The 15,931-nt window shown below is 45.3% G+C and overlaps 1 long non-coding RNA gene across 1 annotated transcript; it reads right to left on the bottom strand.

Annotated features, from left to right (window-relative positions):
- Positions 1-7,522: 7,522 nt before the first annotated feature.
- LOC118087872 (uncharacterized) lies at positions 7,523-11,748 on the bottom strand. Its single transcript, XR_004692869.2, has 3 exons — positions 11,620-11,748; positions 10,697-10,817; positions 7,523-8,786 (listed from the first exon to the last, which is right to left on the bottom strand). It is a non-coding gene; the product is annotated as an uncharacterized LOC118087872 (long non-coding RNA).
- Positions 11,749-15,931: the final 4,183 nt, after the last annotated feature.

The following is a 15,931-nucleotide window of genomic DNA, read 5'->3' as shown; positions in this document are numbered from 1 at the left end:
TGCTTCTTCAAAATATAACTTCAGATCTGGCAGTGAGAAACCTCCTCTCTCTTTAGCATCCGTTAATAATTTATATTTAATTCTTGGTTTTTTCCCCCTGCCAGATAAATCTTGATAACACCCTTTGCCATTCTTTAAAACAACCCAGGTTGTCAACAATAGGTAAAACTTGAAACAAGAACAACATTTTTGGCAATACATTTATCTTTATCACAGATATTCTGCCCATCAAAGATAACTTCAAATTTGACCATATACCCAAATCTCTCTTGATTTCATTCCATAATTTATCATAATTATTTTTGAACAAATTCAAATTTTTGGCCATCATATTTACTCCCAGATATTTCACCTTTTTTACAATATCAACCCTGTGGCTTCTGATGCAAGAGCAGGCTTTCTCAAGGGAGAAGCTGCTTCTCGTGCTGCTTTGAGCACCTCCACACTGAAGTCCTTACTGCAGGTATATTTTGCAACATGTTATTGACACAATCCTAGTGTATCAGTGGTGGCTTTATTCTACTTTATTATTTGTTCTCCAATGCTGCCACATTATTTCTGTCTGGAGTGGCTATAGTGCAACAAAAGCAGGACAACAGCAAAAACTGAATGTTTGTGGTGTGAAAAGTTACAGGATTTCAGTAGAAAGAGGTATGCCCTGACCAGAAATGGAGCGGTGTTTTGCAGGGGCAAACAGGATCACATGTGACCAGCACCCCAATCTCATAATGAGCGCAAATCGTGTGACTGCACAAGAAATGACTCTAACCAGGGGAGGGAGGAATCAGCTGGGCTGCCCCCTTGCCTCCACTTTCATAGTATTCAGCCAAGAGTGCATTGGAATACCATATTTCCAGTTCATCAGGAGCTGGAAAAAGGAAAGTTACATCAGAGTGCAGGAAGTTCCAGAGCCTTAGCAACTCTCCCTTCCCAGAACCCTGTGCACAACTTCCTGAAAATACTTTCCTTTCAAAATTATTTGTCCTTCACTCTGGCAGGCCACCCACATTACACTGCGTTTCCGTACAGCTCGGAATATCATCTCTGCCTCTGAGTTTTGTGGTGAGGGAACAGCTACAGTGCTTTGAGCTGCAGGGACTTCCGAAAGGTTAGGGGAGCAGGATTTAATGCATTTCATTTATTTTAAAGATTTATATACAAGATTTTCAGCACATTTCAAAGAGTTCTTCTTCTTCTTCTTCTTCTTCTTCTTCTTCTTCTTCTTCTTCTTCTTCTTCTTCTTCTTCTTCTTCTTCTTCTTCTTCTTCTTCTTCTTTTAAAAAACCAATCAAGCAGGAGAGAATGAGCTTTTTAAGAAACCAACTATGGAAGGTATGCTGAAAGAGGGCATTTGTAGACTGATGGGGCAGCAACAGCAAAGGCCCTGTTTCTTGTGGAAACTAATCTAACATTCATGTAAGATGGAACCTTCATGTAAGATGCTCCTGCCAACCTAGCAGTTTGAAAGCACGTCAAAGTGCAAGTACAGTACATAAATAGGTACCGCTCCAGTGGGAAGGTAAACGGCGTTTCCGTGTGCTGCTCTGGTTCGCCAGAAGCAGCTTAGTCATGCTGGCCACATGACCCGGAAGCTGTACGCCGGCTCCCTCGGCCTATAGAGCAAGATGAGCACCGCAACCCCAGAGTCGGTCACGACTGGACCTAACGGTCAGGGGTCTCTTTACCTTTAAGATGGAACCTTCAGCAGGGATGTCTTGACATACCTTAGATTCGAGGCAGCGTCATACAGGAAGAATCATTCCCAGAGACACACACTTTTACCCTGGGGACCTCTAGATAAATGAACCATAACAGGAGCTCCAAGTGGGCTGGCACCTAAGTTTACAGTGTACCCGCCATAGTGCATAATCAAGCCCCGAATACGACAAAATGCAGTTCAATTTGACTCTAAAATCTTAGTGTACCTTTGGTAGCACACTTACAGCCTTTTCAGAAACTTCCTTGGAGAAGCCCATCATGGCAATGCTCATTGCTTTTACTGAATATCCTGCAACGAACAGTGGTGATTCCAGTCAGACACAAACCTTTTTTTGCATAAGGTTTTTGGGCTTTCTTGTTAGCAGGTTCCAACAATGTATTCACAACATGCATGATTTTCCATCGCAATGTCCCTCCCATAAGAATTGTGCTTCAAGGCAATCACAGTGATGGGCGTTAGGGAGGTTCATAAAAAACTTTTTTTTTAATGCCTGCTCCAAAGGTCTTATCTTACTACACTAGGGATTATATAGCTATATCTGAAATTTCATGCATATCAGTTAATATCTTGACCCTGCTCCACTGAATTGAAATTTCAGCCTTCACGGTCTATAGGAAAACGGCCAAGTAAACAGCATTATCAGATCAGATCAGATCAGATCAATATTTTTTTTACGGTCAACGACCAGCACAGAACAGCATGAAATTTCATATATAGCTATATAATCCCTAGTGTAGTAAGATAAGACCTTTGGAGCAGGTATTTTATTTTATTTTTAAAAAGGTTTTTTAATGAACCACCCAACTGAATACCCAATGCTTTTCAGTGGAGCAGGGTCGAGATATTAACTGATATGCATGAAATTTCAGATATAGCTATATAATCCCTAGTGTAGTAAGATAAGACCTTTGGAGCAGGCATTTAAAAAAAAAGTTTTTAATGGACTGCCCTAATGGGCATGGCTTGACAATTCCTGTTTTCTCCTCCCCCTCTTGACTACAGCAATCCTCCCCTCATGCCGGCAGCCTGGCCTGTGCATGAATGCACTTAGAATTGCAGCCCTAGGCCATAGTTTTTCCCACCTCCTCAGAACCTTCTGTGCACCAAAAAACACAAGCTTTCATAAATGGGGAAGATGATCTTAGTCCTTTCCCTCATCTCAAAAGCAGAGGAGCCCCAAGGAGAGGTTGTGTGCATGCCTTGTGTGGCAGACAGGGCTGCATGTGTAATCTGACACTTCCTTTCCAGCCATGAAATTAAAAGCTGAAGGAGGGAGATTGGCTAGCACTCAAATATTGCCCACTTTGGGATATATATGTAGGGACCCAGGTGGCGCTGTGGGTTAAACCACAGAGCCTAGGGCTTGCTGATCAGAAGGTCGGCGGTTCGAATCCCTGCAACAGGGTGAGCTCCCGTTGCTCGTTCCCAGCTCCTGCCAACCTAGCAGTTCGAAAGCACGTCAAAATGCAAGTAGATAAATAGGAACCGCTACAGCGGGAAGGTAAACGGCGTTCCATGTGCCAGCTCCCTCGGCCTATAGAGCGAGATGAGCGCTGCAACCCGAGTCGGACACGACTGGACCTGATGGTCAGGGGCCCCTTTGACTTTACCTTTGGGATATATATATATATATATATATATATATATATATATGAAGGGAGGAGAAATGATCCTAGAATCAGAATGGAGGCTGAGGAGGAGGAATCCGCATAGTCTGGAAATCTGGAATGTCAGCAGACAGCACCCATTGCAAATGTCACAGATCAGGTATTTGTATACTGCTATCTATATCAATAAAAATCTATGAATAGATATCAAAGAGGTTTACAGCACTAAAAACATAAAACAGTACATTAAAACCAGTGCTTTTTTTCTGGGGGGGGTTACACAGGTACACCCCTAAACATTTTGTGAATCTTTGTACTTTAGTCCATTTACTGTATTTATTCTTCCCAATTTGAACTATAAATGGTGATTTTCTTGACTCAAAATAGGGGAGTACCCCTAAACATTTTTTAAGGAAAAAAGCACTGGTTGAAACCGTACAAACACCATAATAAAGTTAAAAACAGACATCAGTTAACCACTGTGGAAGGATGCACGTAGTCTTAATTGCCTGCATAAGCTTGATGAAACAGAAATGTTTTCAGCAGGCATTTACAAGTTGACACAGAAGGCGCCGGCTGAATCTCTGTTGGCAGAGAGTTCCATAGGACTGAGTCAATGACACTAAACGCAGGAAGGAGGAAGGAGCTGCAGTGGGTGCGGTCCACCCCGGGTATCACCACTAAGGGTGTGTGTGACAAAATGCCGGGCGGCACTCACTGTGGGGCCTGCAGCATGCCCAAGCCACGCATCTCTCCTGGAAGAGACGCGGTGGCATGGGCCCGCGCAGGTTTTGTGCTGCCCAAACTGTCTGCCCGCTGCCTCCCTCCCAGCTGTAGGGTGGCTGAGTGGGAGGAGGCAGGCAGACTCTGGAGGCCCCATGGTGTGCCCTGCCCTTGCCCCACCCCTATGGATGGCTTGCCCCGCCCCTGGGCAGCAGCTCTTTTAACAATGGTGTCACGTGTTTTCAGCCAGATGCCCCCTCAGCAGTCTGGCCCCAGCTGCAGCTTCCAAACCAGACCCAAGGGCTGTCCCCAAGAGTTAGTGGTAGGTGGAACTTAAGCACTAAATTAGCGCTTAAGACAAAAGCAATTTGCTCCATGAGGCCCCAAACCAGGAAACGACAGCATCATCTGAAATCACCATGAAAAACCAGGAGAATACGGGTTGAACCACCATCCGATTGCACCCAATATCTCAACAGGGAAACAAATGGAAGATTATTGTTAGCATATTTCCCTCAAGTTGTGCTTTGTGGCCTGACGTTTGGTGCCATCTAATGGATAGCATTTGTACATGTCTCTACCGAGTTCCCTCCTAGGCTTGATAGTCGTGACTGTTGGTCATCCAACTGATCATCACTTCCTTTCATTCCTTTGGAAGAGATGCCCCCCTCCCCTTGCCTTGTCAAATTACAGGTCCAGCCATACAACTCATAGAAGGGATGCAACTCAAAGAAGTTTAGTGCTATTTACAATTTGGATTTGGGTGGAATGAAGGGAAGCTTAGCAAACTCTCAGGTTCACTGCAAGTTGGAGTGAGGGTAAGGAGAGGAGAGAGAGGAAAATGATGCTCAAACAGCAGAGAGAACTTTGTATTACAGGGAAAGGTTCAAAACCCCAAAATTATCAAAGGGCTGGCACGCACCCCTTCCCCACATTTGGGGCTTTTTAGTTTAAAAAATAAGGTGAGTGAGGAGGACATCTTAGAGATCTATACAATTATGTATGGTGTGGAGAAAATGGACCGAGAAAATTTTGTCTCCCTCTCCCAAAGCACTAGAACTCAGGGCCATGCAGTGAAGCTCAATGTTGAGAGATTTAGAAAAGAAAAAAGAGAAGTACTTCTTCATATGCCCGATGGTTAAACTATGGAACTCACTTCCACAGGAGGCAGTGATGGGTACCAACTTGGATGGATATTTAAAAGGATTAAACAAATTCATGGATGGGAGGACTATCAGTGGCCACTAGTTATTATTTATTTATTTATTTATTTATTTATTTATTTATTTATTTATTTATTTATACCCCGCCTATCTGGCTGGGTTTCCCCCGCCACTCTGGGCAGCTTCCAACAAAAACAAAAATACATTAAAATCACAGATTAAAAACTTCCCTAAACAGGGCTGCCTTTAGGTGTTTTCTAAATGTCAGGTAGTTGTTCATCTCCCTGACCTCTGATGGAAGGGCGTTCCCCAGGGCGGGCGCCACTACCGAGAAGGCCCTGTGCCTGGTTCCCTGTAGCTTTGCATCTCGCAGTGAGGGAACCGCCAGAAGGCCCTCGGCGCTGGATCTCAGTGTCCGGGCTGAACAATGGGGGTGAAGGCACTCCTTCAGGTATATAGGACCAAGGCCGTTTAGGGCTTTAAAGGTCAGCACCAACACTTTGAATTGTCCTCAGAAACGTACTGGGAGCCAATGTAGGTCTCTTAGGACCGGTGTTATGTGGTCTCGGCAGCCACTCCCAGTCACCAGTCTAGCTGCCGCATTCTGGATTAATTGCAGTTTCCAGGTCACCTTCAAAGGTAGCCCCACGTAGAGCGCATTGCAGTAGTCCAAGCGGGAGATAACTAGAGCATGCACCACTCTGGCGAGATAGTCCGCGGGCAGGTAGGGTCTCAGCCTGCGTACCAGATGGAGCTGATAAACAGCTGCCCTGGACACAGAATTGACCTGTGCCTCCATGGACAGCTGTGAGTCCAAAATGACTCCCAGGCTGTGCACCTGGTCCTTCAGGGGCACAGTTACCCCATTCAGGACCAGGGAGTCCTCCACACCTGCCCGCCTCCTGTCCCCCACAAACAGTACTTCTGTCTTGTCAGGATTCAACCTCAATCTGTTAGCCGCCATCCATCCTCCAACCGCCTCCAGACACTCACACAGGACATTCACTGCCTTCACTGGTTCTGATTTGAAAGAGAGATAGAGTTGGGTGTCATCCACATACTGATGAACACCCAGCCCAAACCCCCTGATGATCTCTCCCAGCGGCTTCATATAGATTTTAAAAAGCATGGAGGAGAGGACGGAACCACTAGCCACAGTACCTATGTTCTGTCTCCCTTATTGGGGACAACATGCCTCTGACTACCAGTTTATAAGGAATTCTATTGGGGAGAGCGCTTTTGTCTTGCATGTGGGTTTCCCAAGATGTGTGAGGTTGGTTACTGTGAGAATAGGATGCTGGAGTAGACGAGCCTCTGGTCTGAACCAACAGGGCTTCTGTTCCTGTGAAGTAAGTAAGCAACCCATGCATTATCTATGGGCGTGACACCAAAGTAAGTGTACAGAAGGCTCTTGGCACTTAAAATTTGTAGACACCTTCTGTGCTTAGAAGAAGACCAGAACTGGGCAAGCTCGAAGGGATGACACCAAGGATCGTGAATGCCATTTACTTAAGGCCACCCAGAGAACTTTTGGTTAAGGGGCAGCCTACAAATGCTGTTAGTGCAGTGGTTCCCAACAGGTGGTCCGGGGACCCCCAGGGGTCCGCGAGCTATGCCAGAGGGGTCCTCAAGATGCTATTAGAATAAAAATATATATTAAATATATTTCGTATGATAACAGATTTTTTGTTTTGGCCGCTTCCTGCATGAGCAGAGTCTAGCGCAAAACTAGAATTAGATAGAGGCAGTAGTTCTGCTGTATGCCGTTAGGTGGCGCTTTACAAACACTACTGTTTTGCAAAGAGGCAGCGCGCGCATTCTACTAATGCTCACCTCCCCAAGATGCTTTGCGTGCGTCGGCTTCATTTGTGCGCTACTGCGCAGGTACCCTGTCTTCTCCATTCCCCTCCCCCCTCCCTGGCGCGCGCTGCCTCTTTGCAAAACAGTAGAGTTGGTAAACAAAGCGTTGTTTTTCGCGGAAGCTACAGTTCACGTAGTTAAAAATGGACCATTGGTTAAAAAGTGGTTCATCTCATTAAGAACTGAAAATTAAAACTAACTGTATACTGATGGAGTACTCTGTTGTAACTGTAAAAAACGTATAAATATAAAATATAAAAAGACTCTTAATTTGGCTCTCACTTTTTAATTTTAGGATTAGGAATTAATGGGGGTCCTTGTCACAATAGCGGCTCGATGAGGGGTCCTCAAGAAAATTTTGTTGGGAACCCCTGTGTTAGTGAGTAAGTGAATGAATGAATGAATCGAATAAATTGAATAAATATTTATTATTTTAAGCTTATATTCCATCTTTCTTCTTTAAAACTTCCATGAATATAGGAAAGTTTAAGCTAATGTCAGTCAGCAGGAAGAATTGCAGCCTAACAGAACAAAAGGTCTTCTTGACTGAGGCTGTTGCCAGGCTTCCTTCAGGAGGGACTTTGCCAAGCATGGAAAAGGTCCTGCTCCAAGAAGTCTTCAGCTTAATTTCTGTAGCAGGAGGAGGGGGGGAAGACCCCCTTTGAGAGCTGCTTTGGACAGTGCAGGTACTTGCAGGGAAGAAATGGGGGAAGGGAGGAAGCCAGGAAGGGCCAAGGAAGCAAGGAGGCGTCAATAGCCCAGCGATGGCAGCGGCATTGAGTATATATGACAGTCATAAATACAGCTTGCTTGCCAGTTGCTATTGATGGTTTCATACGTAATCTGGTGTTAGCTAATTTTATGAACGAATTCAGAAAGGCCACAGTGCAAATGGTGGAGAAGGGGCCCGCAAAGACTCTGCCCGTTATTCTGCTCCTTCCATGACCATGTCTGTGTCTGCAGTTCAGTTTTAAAGCAGTGTTGACCATGGTCTAATAATGATTGTGGTTTCCAGCCCAACCAATTCTGGGAAATGTCACTGAATAAAGACTGAGGCATTTCTTAGTAGGCCACAAACTACAATTCCTAGATTTTGGGGAGGAGATCGGGAAACATGTAGCATTAACTAGCCTATATACGTAATCTGACGGACCCTTCTATATTTGGAAGGTTGTTGGAGGAGATACATCTCCTTAAACCTATTCCAGTTAAAGATTATTATTTATTATATTTATATACTACCATTCTTCAGAAGACTCTAAAAGACCCTTTAAAACAGAAAGGAACAGAGGCCTTGTAGTTGCTTATCACCTAGATCACAGCCTTCCCCATAATGGTGAGATGCATTGAATTTCTAGTTAAACTATAACAGTTACGGTATATCTTAATTTACATGTATACATATTCATTATGCAAATTGGCATCCTCTTCTTTGATGTTGCATTTCTGACAGTGCATCAGTGGCCACAGCTACACCATTTTCAGTGCTGTTTAAATGTTTATAGATGTTTGCCTGTGAGTGGCAAAAAAGCATAGGAAGCAGAGAAGCTGGAAAGGAAGAGAGTGGCTCTTTGTCTTCCTTCGTGTTTGGCGGAGGTTTTTCCTTTGTTTCTCCAAAATTATGGTTTAATTTCTCTCAGCTGTGACATTAATTTTTTCACCCATGACAGCCTGGGATCACAACAGACAAGCCTTCTATTCCTTGCAACAAACCTGTAGAGAAGAGGCAAAATAACTTGGTTTAGAAACGATCTCTTGCCGTATACCTCCTGTAATCATATTTCCCTTCCTCTTGTGTAGAAGATCTACTAGCTATTGGAAGTGCAGGAATCCACAGGTCCAGCCCTAGTTGTGATTTCACTTCCAGAAGTGTGCAAAATGTCACCTCTTCCCCACTGACTGGCCGCTGTTTAATCCATTTATTTTTTGTCACTTTTATATAATAACAAAATGACATATATACCATGTTTCTCATATTATAAGACACGTCTTATAATTATTTGTACTCAAGAAAATAAGCCTATGGCTTATTTTCGGGGGGTGTCTAATTTTTTTAAAAAAATTACAGTAGGGTACCTCCTCTTCCTGTCACGGCTCGGCGCCCGGGACTGGCTGCTGCTGCACTGCTGGGCGCGTTCTCAGCGCTTCAGCAGGGCACGCTGTTGGGTCCCGCCGGGTCGGGGCTCCACGCGGCGCGCGCTGCGGCTCTTGCTGCGTCCCGCCGCTGGGTCGGGGCTTGGAGCAGCGCCAGTGCCAAGCGCCAACCCGGCGGCGGGACTGGCAAGACCCGCAGCGCGCGCTGCTCCAAGCCCTGACGCGGCGGCGGGACGCAGCAAGAGCCGCAGCGTGCTGAAGCTCGGGGCTTTTTTCACTCGCTCCTGCTTGGCGCCGAGCTCCCAGCAAGACTCACCGCCTCTGCTGTCTCCGCTTATTTTGTAGGGATGACTTAAAATATGAGAAACACGGTAAACAACAGAACAAAGAAACATCAATTTATGTAACAGAACAAACTGTGTTTTTTCATTACAGTTGAACCCTGTTTGAACACAAATAGGATAGTATCTTCCACTACACCTGAAGCAGCAGGCCAGATCAGGGGGCACAGTGACAGGGCAGGGCAGGTGGAAACACAGTGGAATGGCTTGGGGGGGACACAATTAAAGTAGGCCAGAATGATACTAAAAGCGGCAGAACCTAAAAGAGCAGGACTGAAAAAGAAACTGAAGCAAAGAATTTAAAAGCCTGGGGAATCTTCAAAATAAACACCCCAAAGGTATTTGCCAAGCATTGCAATGACATGAAAGCAGGCACTTTCCTGGGGGAAGCCGCCAACCCCACCACTGAAAAGGCTCTTTCTCCACAGCCAGAGATTTCCACACATGGTCACATCCTCCATCCAGGCAATCAAGAAGCATGGTCACTGTTCAATGGCAGGTTCATTCCAGACGCAAAGAAGATGTAAAGTAGGGCTGGAGAGGGCCTTGGTCTAGGAAATGTCCTGAGGGCCAGAGAAAGAGGCCTGGAGGGTTCCACTTGACCCTTGGGTTGAGGTTCCTCATCCTTGTAATAGCTGACAGAGGGGCACACATGGAGGAAGGTGGCCCCACTTTTATCCGTTGTGGGGACAGCAATACTTATCCTCCTTTTCTCTGTGTTTTGACTGTTCTCCCTCTCCAACTCTTACCTTTTCCCCTGCCCCAAACCTTGTTCATCTCTCTCTCTCTCTCTCTCTCTCTCTCTCTCTCTCTCTCTCTCTCTCTCTCTCTCTCTCTCTCTCTCTCTCTCTCTCTCTCTCTGAAATTGACAAATTTGTCCATCCCTTCACTGGGGCCAACTCTTCCCATCAAGTCCTAGAAAAGCAGCTCAGAGGAACCTCTGGATCTCTCAGAGGCTGCTTTTTACTTGTTATTCCCCCTCAAACCTCCATTTGCCTGATCTCATCACAAATGGTTCTACAAATGCTCCAACTGCAGCTCAACACAAATTTGAGAGACCTCACGAAATGCCATTTAATGGAATGAGAGAGGATTTTCCTGACGCCCTCACCCCAGTCAAGGGCACGTAAGTGTCCTTATTTGAATGTTAGGATAATACATAATTGGAGAGTGGCATTCTGTACTCACACAACAGCATCTAAGCGGCAGTCACTGGGAGTCCTGTAGTAATTCTGCACTCTGTTGCGGGGAATTTGTCCTCCCATCCTATAACTCTCACAACAGTCTGACGGAATCCGAGGACGCAGTGCTGAAGGTGGTGGGGGAAGAGGAGAGAAGAGAGGAACATTATTATGACACAACACTCATATTTACTGTCATTGAGGCACATAGCCTGATCTCATGCATGTCTACTCAGCAATGCTCCCTTGCATATTCAGAGGCGCTTTCCTCCTAAGGACAGAGGGTAGCTGTCTCTTAGCAGAGTCACTTTGATACCCTGCTGGAATGTTAGCCAGGAAGTGCACGATGAAACAGGCATGCTGTGATAGCTCAAAGCAAACCTCCCAAAGGTATTTTCTATACACACAGCACATTGGAGAGGAAGCAGTTAGGACGAATGTTGATTCAGTTACACTTGGGATTGCCGGCTTTGCAGTCCCTGTCACTGTGCTATAAAATTCAACAGATCCTTCATGGACACTTGATGGCAGGTGACCATGTTCACCTCCATGCTGTGAAAAGCTCCATCTTCCCATTGAGCTGCTGTTAGCGATGCACTGATCCCTCCTGCCTCGAATCAGTTGGCAAACACCACCCCCATGTTTGACCCTAGCTGGGGCTTGGTCTACTCCCCCCCACTGCAGCTCTATGAGGCAGAGGTCCCTTCCCCTTCTCTAGCACTCATGAACACCAGTGTATGAGCACTAAGCCACCATTCAACACCTGCTTGCCAATAATCTGATGGCTGAGATTCTTTAACTGGAGAACCTCACCCTGCGATCTGCTGGGTTTTCCCAGTGCAAGACACTCTGGGGCTTCATACGGTAGTTCTTAAGTATTATAGTAAGCGCACACACATACATAATAAGAGGAAAGTGCCATTTGCTCACCTTCTGTGTATTGATAAGAGAGAGTCAGGATGAGGGCGATCAGGAATATGGTCTTCAGACTGCCCATGGTTAGCTTCTTCGCAAGGTCTGGAGCTTTCCTCTGTACTGCTGCCTTTCTAGAAGCTGGAGAGTGTGTCCTTGGGGACGAAGCTGTGTGAATATATACACTTCCATCCCCAGTATGGAATTCCCTAGGATTCTACCCATGTATTTCCACCCACATTTCTTTCCAGAGAAACTCACAAAATGTCAAACGTAATTCCACGAGAGGGGGGTCTCACTTCTCCTTTCGAGAGAAAAGGCGCCCACAGCTCAAATCCGAGCATTTGCGATGCACGACTAAAGCTTCAGTTTGCAGAAGTGAAACCAGACCGGCACATCTTTACTTCAGAAGAGCGGGGTCTGGAATTTTGTTTGTTGGTTAAACCACAGAGCCTAGGGCTTGCCGTTCAGAAGGTCGGTGGTTCAAATCCTTTACAGTGCAGTGGACCAGGTCAGAGAAGGCAGGCTGGGGGAACTGCAGGGGAAAGGCCATAGCTCAGCCACAGAGCACCTGCTTTTCACACAGAGAGTCCCGTGTTCAATCCCCAGATAGGACTGCTATCTGAAATCCTGGAGAGCCACTGCCTGTCCGTGCAGGCAGTACTGAGCTGGATAGACTAACGGTCTAACTCTGTGCAAGGCAGCTTCCTATGATTCCCGTTGCTAAGCAAGAGGCTGGCTTCATATCGAGCAGGCTAAGCAGATATACCATACCTTCTAATAACATTTCATAGATGAAAATAGGGACATGCTTTATAATGCCGCTATAGTCATAACAACCATCGCTGCCGGAACTCCCAGATTATTATGAATTGCTGGATAATGCTGAATAATCTACACTATCCTATGCTGCAGTAACACTGCATACATTTAAAAGCAACGGGGGAGTTCCCCCCCCTTCTGGTTAAAGAACAAAACAATAATCCACCAGTATTGCTACCACATAACAATTCTGGTTGTCCTATGATTGGCTTTCAGCTGATTGATGGATTTGCTCATGTTTACATATTTCATTCTTAATAGAGGTTTTTGGAGTGCTTATCTAAGAGCTTGTGTATGCTTTTCTTTTTGAATTTGGGTGCAAAAAGCACCATGACTTAACTGGCGAAAGACAGTAGACAAGGCTGGATCAGACCAAAGGCCCATCTAGCCGCCCAGCATCCAGTTCTCAGAGTGGCCAACCAGATGCCTATTGGAAGCCCACAAGCAAGACATGAACACACGAACGATGCAGTGAAATATTTATGAATGGGGCACAAATATTTAACTGACTGGATTTTGCAGCAGTAGTTATGGAAGCAGCAAACGGCTCCTACTTTGATGCTCATTTCAAGAGAAGTCTGTTTGTTGACTGAAACAGGAGCACATGTAAGAAAGTTTTTAAAAACTGAGCTGTCATGTGCAGCCATTGGGGTTTCGAACTGTGACTTACTGTTCATCAGGAAGCAGGCTATCCTCACGGCTTATTTAAGAGTCAACTAGGAACACTGTGTTAGTGAATAAGTTAGAAGCTGTCAGGTCTTTGAGCCACTGGGGCTCCATTTGCTTTTTCAGTATACTCTTTAAGTATATGCCCTCTTTCCTACACCCTCCACCTTCCTCCACACACCTTCATGCCCCCCCCTGCCCTTCTTTACTAGTTTCCTGACCAGCTCCAGGGACCAGATAGAAGCCTGACCAGAGGATGGGGCATGAATGACAATGATAGGAAGCTGTCTTATGATAGGAAGCTGCACCCCGGAAATGATCTCTTTCAGCTTCTGCCTTCTGGAAGAAGGTACAGGGTCATAAAGATCAGGACTAGCCGCCTGAGAAATAGCTTCTATCCAAGAGCAATTTCGGTTTTGAATGCAGCGAAAGGCAGTCTGTGAGGGAGGGTCTGTATTCAGTCATGGGGCATCAGAGTTTTAGAGCAGGCATCCCCAAACTGCGGCCCTCCAGATTTTTGGCCTACAACTCCTATGATCCCTAGCTAACAGGACCAGTGGTCAGGGATGATGGGAATTGTAGTCCAGAAATCTGGAGGGCTGAAGTTTGGGGATGCCTGTTTTAGAGGGGTATTAGAGTTTTTTAAGGGGGTAATTATGCTGATGGTTGTGTAAGTTTGATGTACTGTAGATGTTCAATTTCGTTGTTCTGCATGGGACAATGGCAATAAAGATGATTAAAAAATCCTTCAGTAGCACCTTAAAGACCAACTAAGTTGCTTTCGTGTGCATGCACACTTCTTCAGATACACTAGAAACAGAAGTGTCAGACCCTATATATATACAGAGGGTGGTGGGGGTGGGTGGGAATGGGTGATGGGCTGATGGGAGTGGTAAACCTGTAGATGGCTGTTAATGGCTGCTGTTAAGGTGCTACTGAAGGAATTTTTTTATTTTGCTTCGACTCAGACCAACACGGCTACCTACCTGTAATAAAGATTATTGTATCGCACCATGGAAAACATGAGTTCAGATGTGTTCATTTGCCTCTGCCATCATAGGGGTCAAAACCATGCTTTCACATGCAGGCAGTCCCAGGTATCTCCATACCCAGTTTAAAACCCCCAAACCCCCAAAACCAGGTCTCTTCCCTTATACCTTGGTGAGTTGATGCCATCAGGTCTGTGTTGTCCTGAGCAGGGATAGAAGGATCCATCCATTTCGGTTCTCTCAGTTTCTCATTTTTCCAACCTTAAATCCAGCTCTCCACACTTTTGCAGCAATTTGTAGGTGTGTTTAAAAACTCATGAAAATTCTTCAGCGTTTTAGTACAAATTTGCCTGACAGATTTTTGCACATAGTTTTGACAGATGTACAAATGTGTGCATGCAATGTCTCCTTAATATAATGCATTTCTGAGTGTTGTTTTCACTTTACATATTCATTTTTATGCACACTTTCTACGTGGCTATGCATTTTTGTAAACACTGCTTGGCTGGAGAACTGCGTTGTGAAATTCAGATAAGGATGGATTTCAAATGATGTCTGTGTATTGGTTCTCATTGTTTCGGAAAGTGTGAATGTGATCGATCTGGCTTTAAATGTGAACTGAATCCCCTACCCACATCTCTACTACTGAGCAAGTAGAGGGCAGCCCTTGTGTTCTCCAGTGAACCTGGAGATGTGGTTCCCAGCCAGAAACAGCAGGGGGAGATGAAGGCCTTTGAGGAGAGGTGGAGAGAGTCAAATCTCACTTTTCCCGGGTACGAATGTCTAGCCTATTTTGGAGGAGGAGAAGCAACTCCTGCCTGCCTGTTGCCACAGATAGGAGGATGCACTAATGCAGCAGAGGCCAAGGCAGGGCCTTCCAGAGGTTATGGACTATGATTCTCAACATAGGAAGCTGCCTATGTAAAAACACCAACCCTGCAAACAAATTTAAATTGACACAATCAAGCTAAATATAACTAAACCCAATGTATTTTGTTCATGGGTCTCCTTCAGTGATCTATTATAAGCAATCTATACAATGTGTATCATATGCAAAGAATGCACCAGTTCAAAATTCTCCATACTTGGTTCATATTCATGATACAAAGTTGTTTTACATAACTATTGCACCCTCCCTGTGGAAAACCCTCCTTTCAGATGTCAAGGAGATAAAGAACTACATAACTTTCAGAAGACTTCTGAAGGCAGCCCTGTATCGGGAAGTTTTTAATGTTTGATATTTTACTGTGTTTTATATATGCTGTAAGCCACCCGGAGTGGCTGGGGAAATCCATCCAGAGGGGCAAGGTATAAAAAATAAAATTATTGTTGTTGTTATTTATTGCATGGTATTCTTTTTTGACAAATTCTGAGGTTCAGATCCCAACATGTTTGCAGGAGGTTTTTTTTGTCTGTTGGACTGGGGCATATTTCCTCCCTGTCATGCTGAGTCCAACTGCTGGTCCATCTAGCTCAATATTGTACCTTCACACATGGTGACACTCCAAAATTTCAAACAGTACATTCCCAGTCCTGTCTAGAGATGCCAGGGAATGAACCTGCGATTTTCCTCTCTCTTCAATCCAGACCCAAAAAAACCACTGGATCCAGAAATAATCCACAACTAGAATTGAAGCTCTGGGGCCAGCAGGATTCTAGAAGACATGTGGGAAGATGGTGGCTGCTACTGCTCTGCTACCCCACACATCAGCTGTTAGGCGGGGAGGCGTAAACAAAGCCCCACTGCATCTCCAGTCTCTTCAGAGCTTCCTCAGCCCTCACTGACATCCTCTTTGGGCTGTAGGGAGGGTCTCCTCGCAAGCCACGAGGGCTCTCCAGCTCTCTCCCATCAT

The sequence above is a fragment of the Zootoca vivipara genome, chromosome 6, assembly GCF_963506605.1.
Source record: "Zootoca vivipara chromosome 6, rZooViv1.1, whole genome shotgun sequence".
Classification (NCBI taxonomy): Eukaryota; Metazoa; Chordata; class Lepidosauria; order Squamata; family Lacertidae; genus Zootoca; species Zootoca vivipara.
Note: the sequence above shows the minus strand (reverse complement) of the source record. Positions and strands in the feature narration are given on the sequence as shown.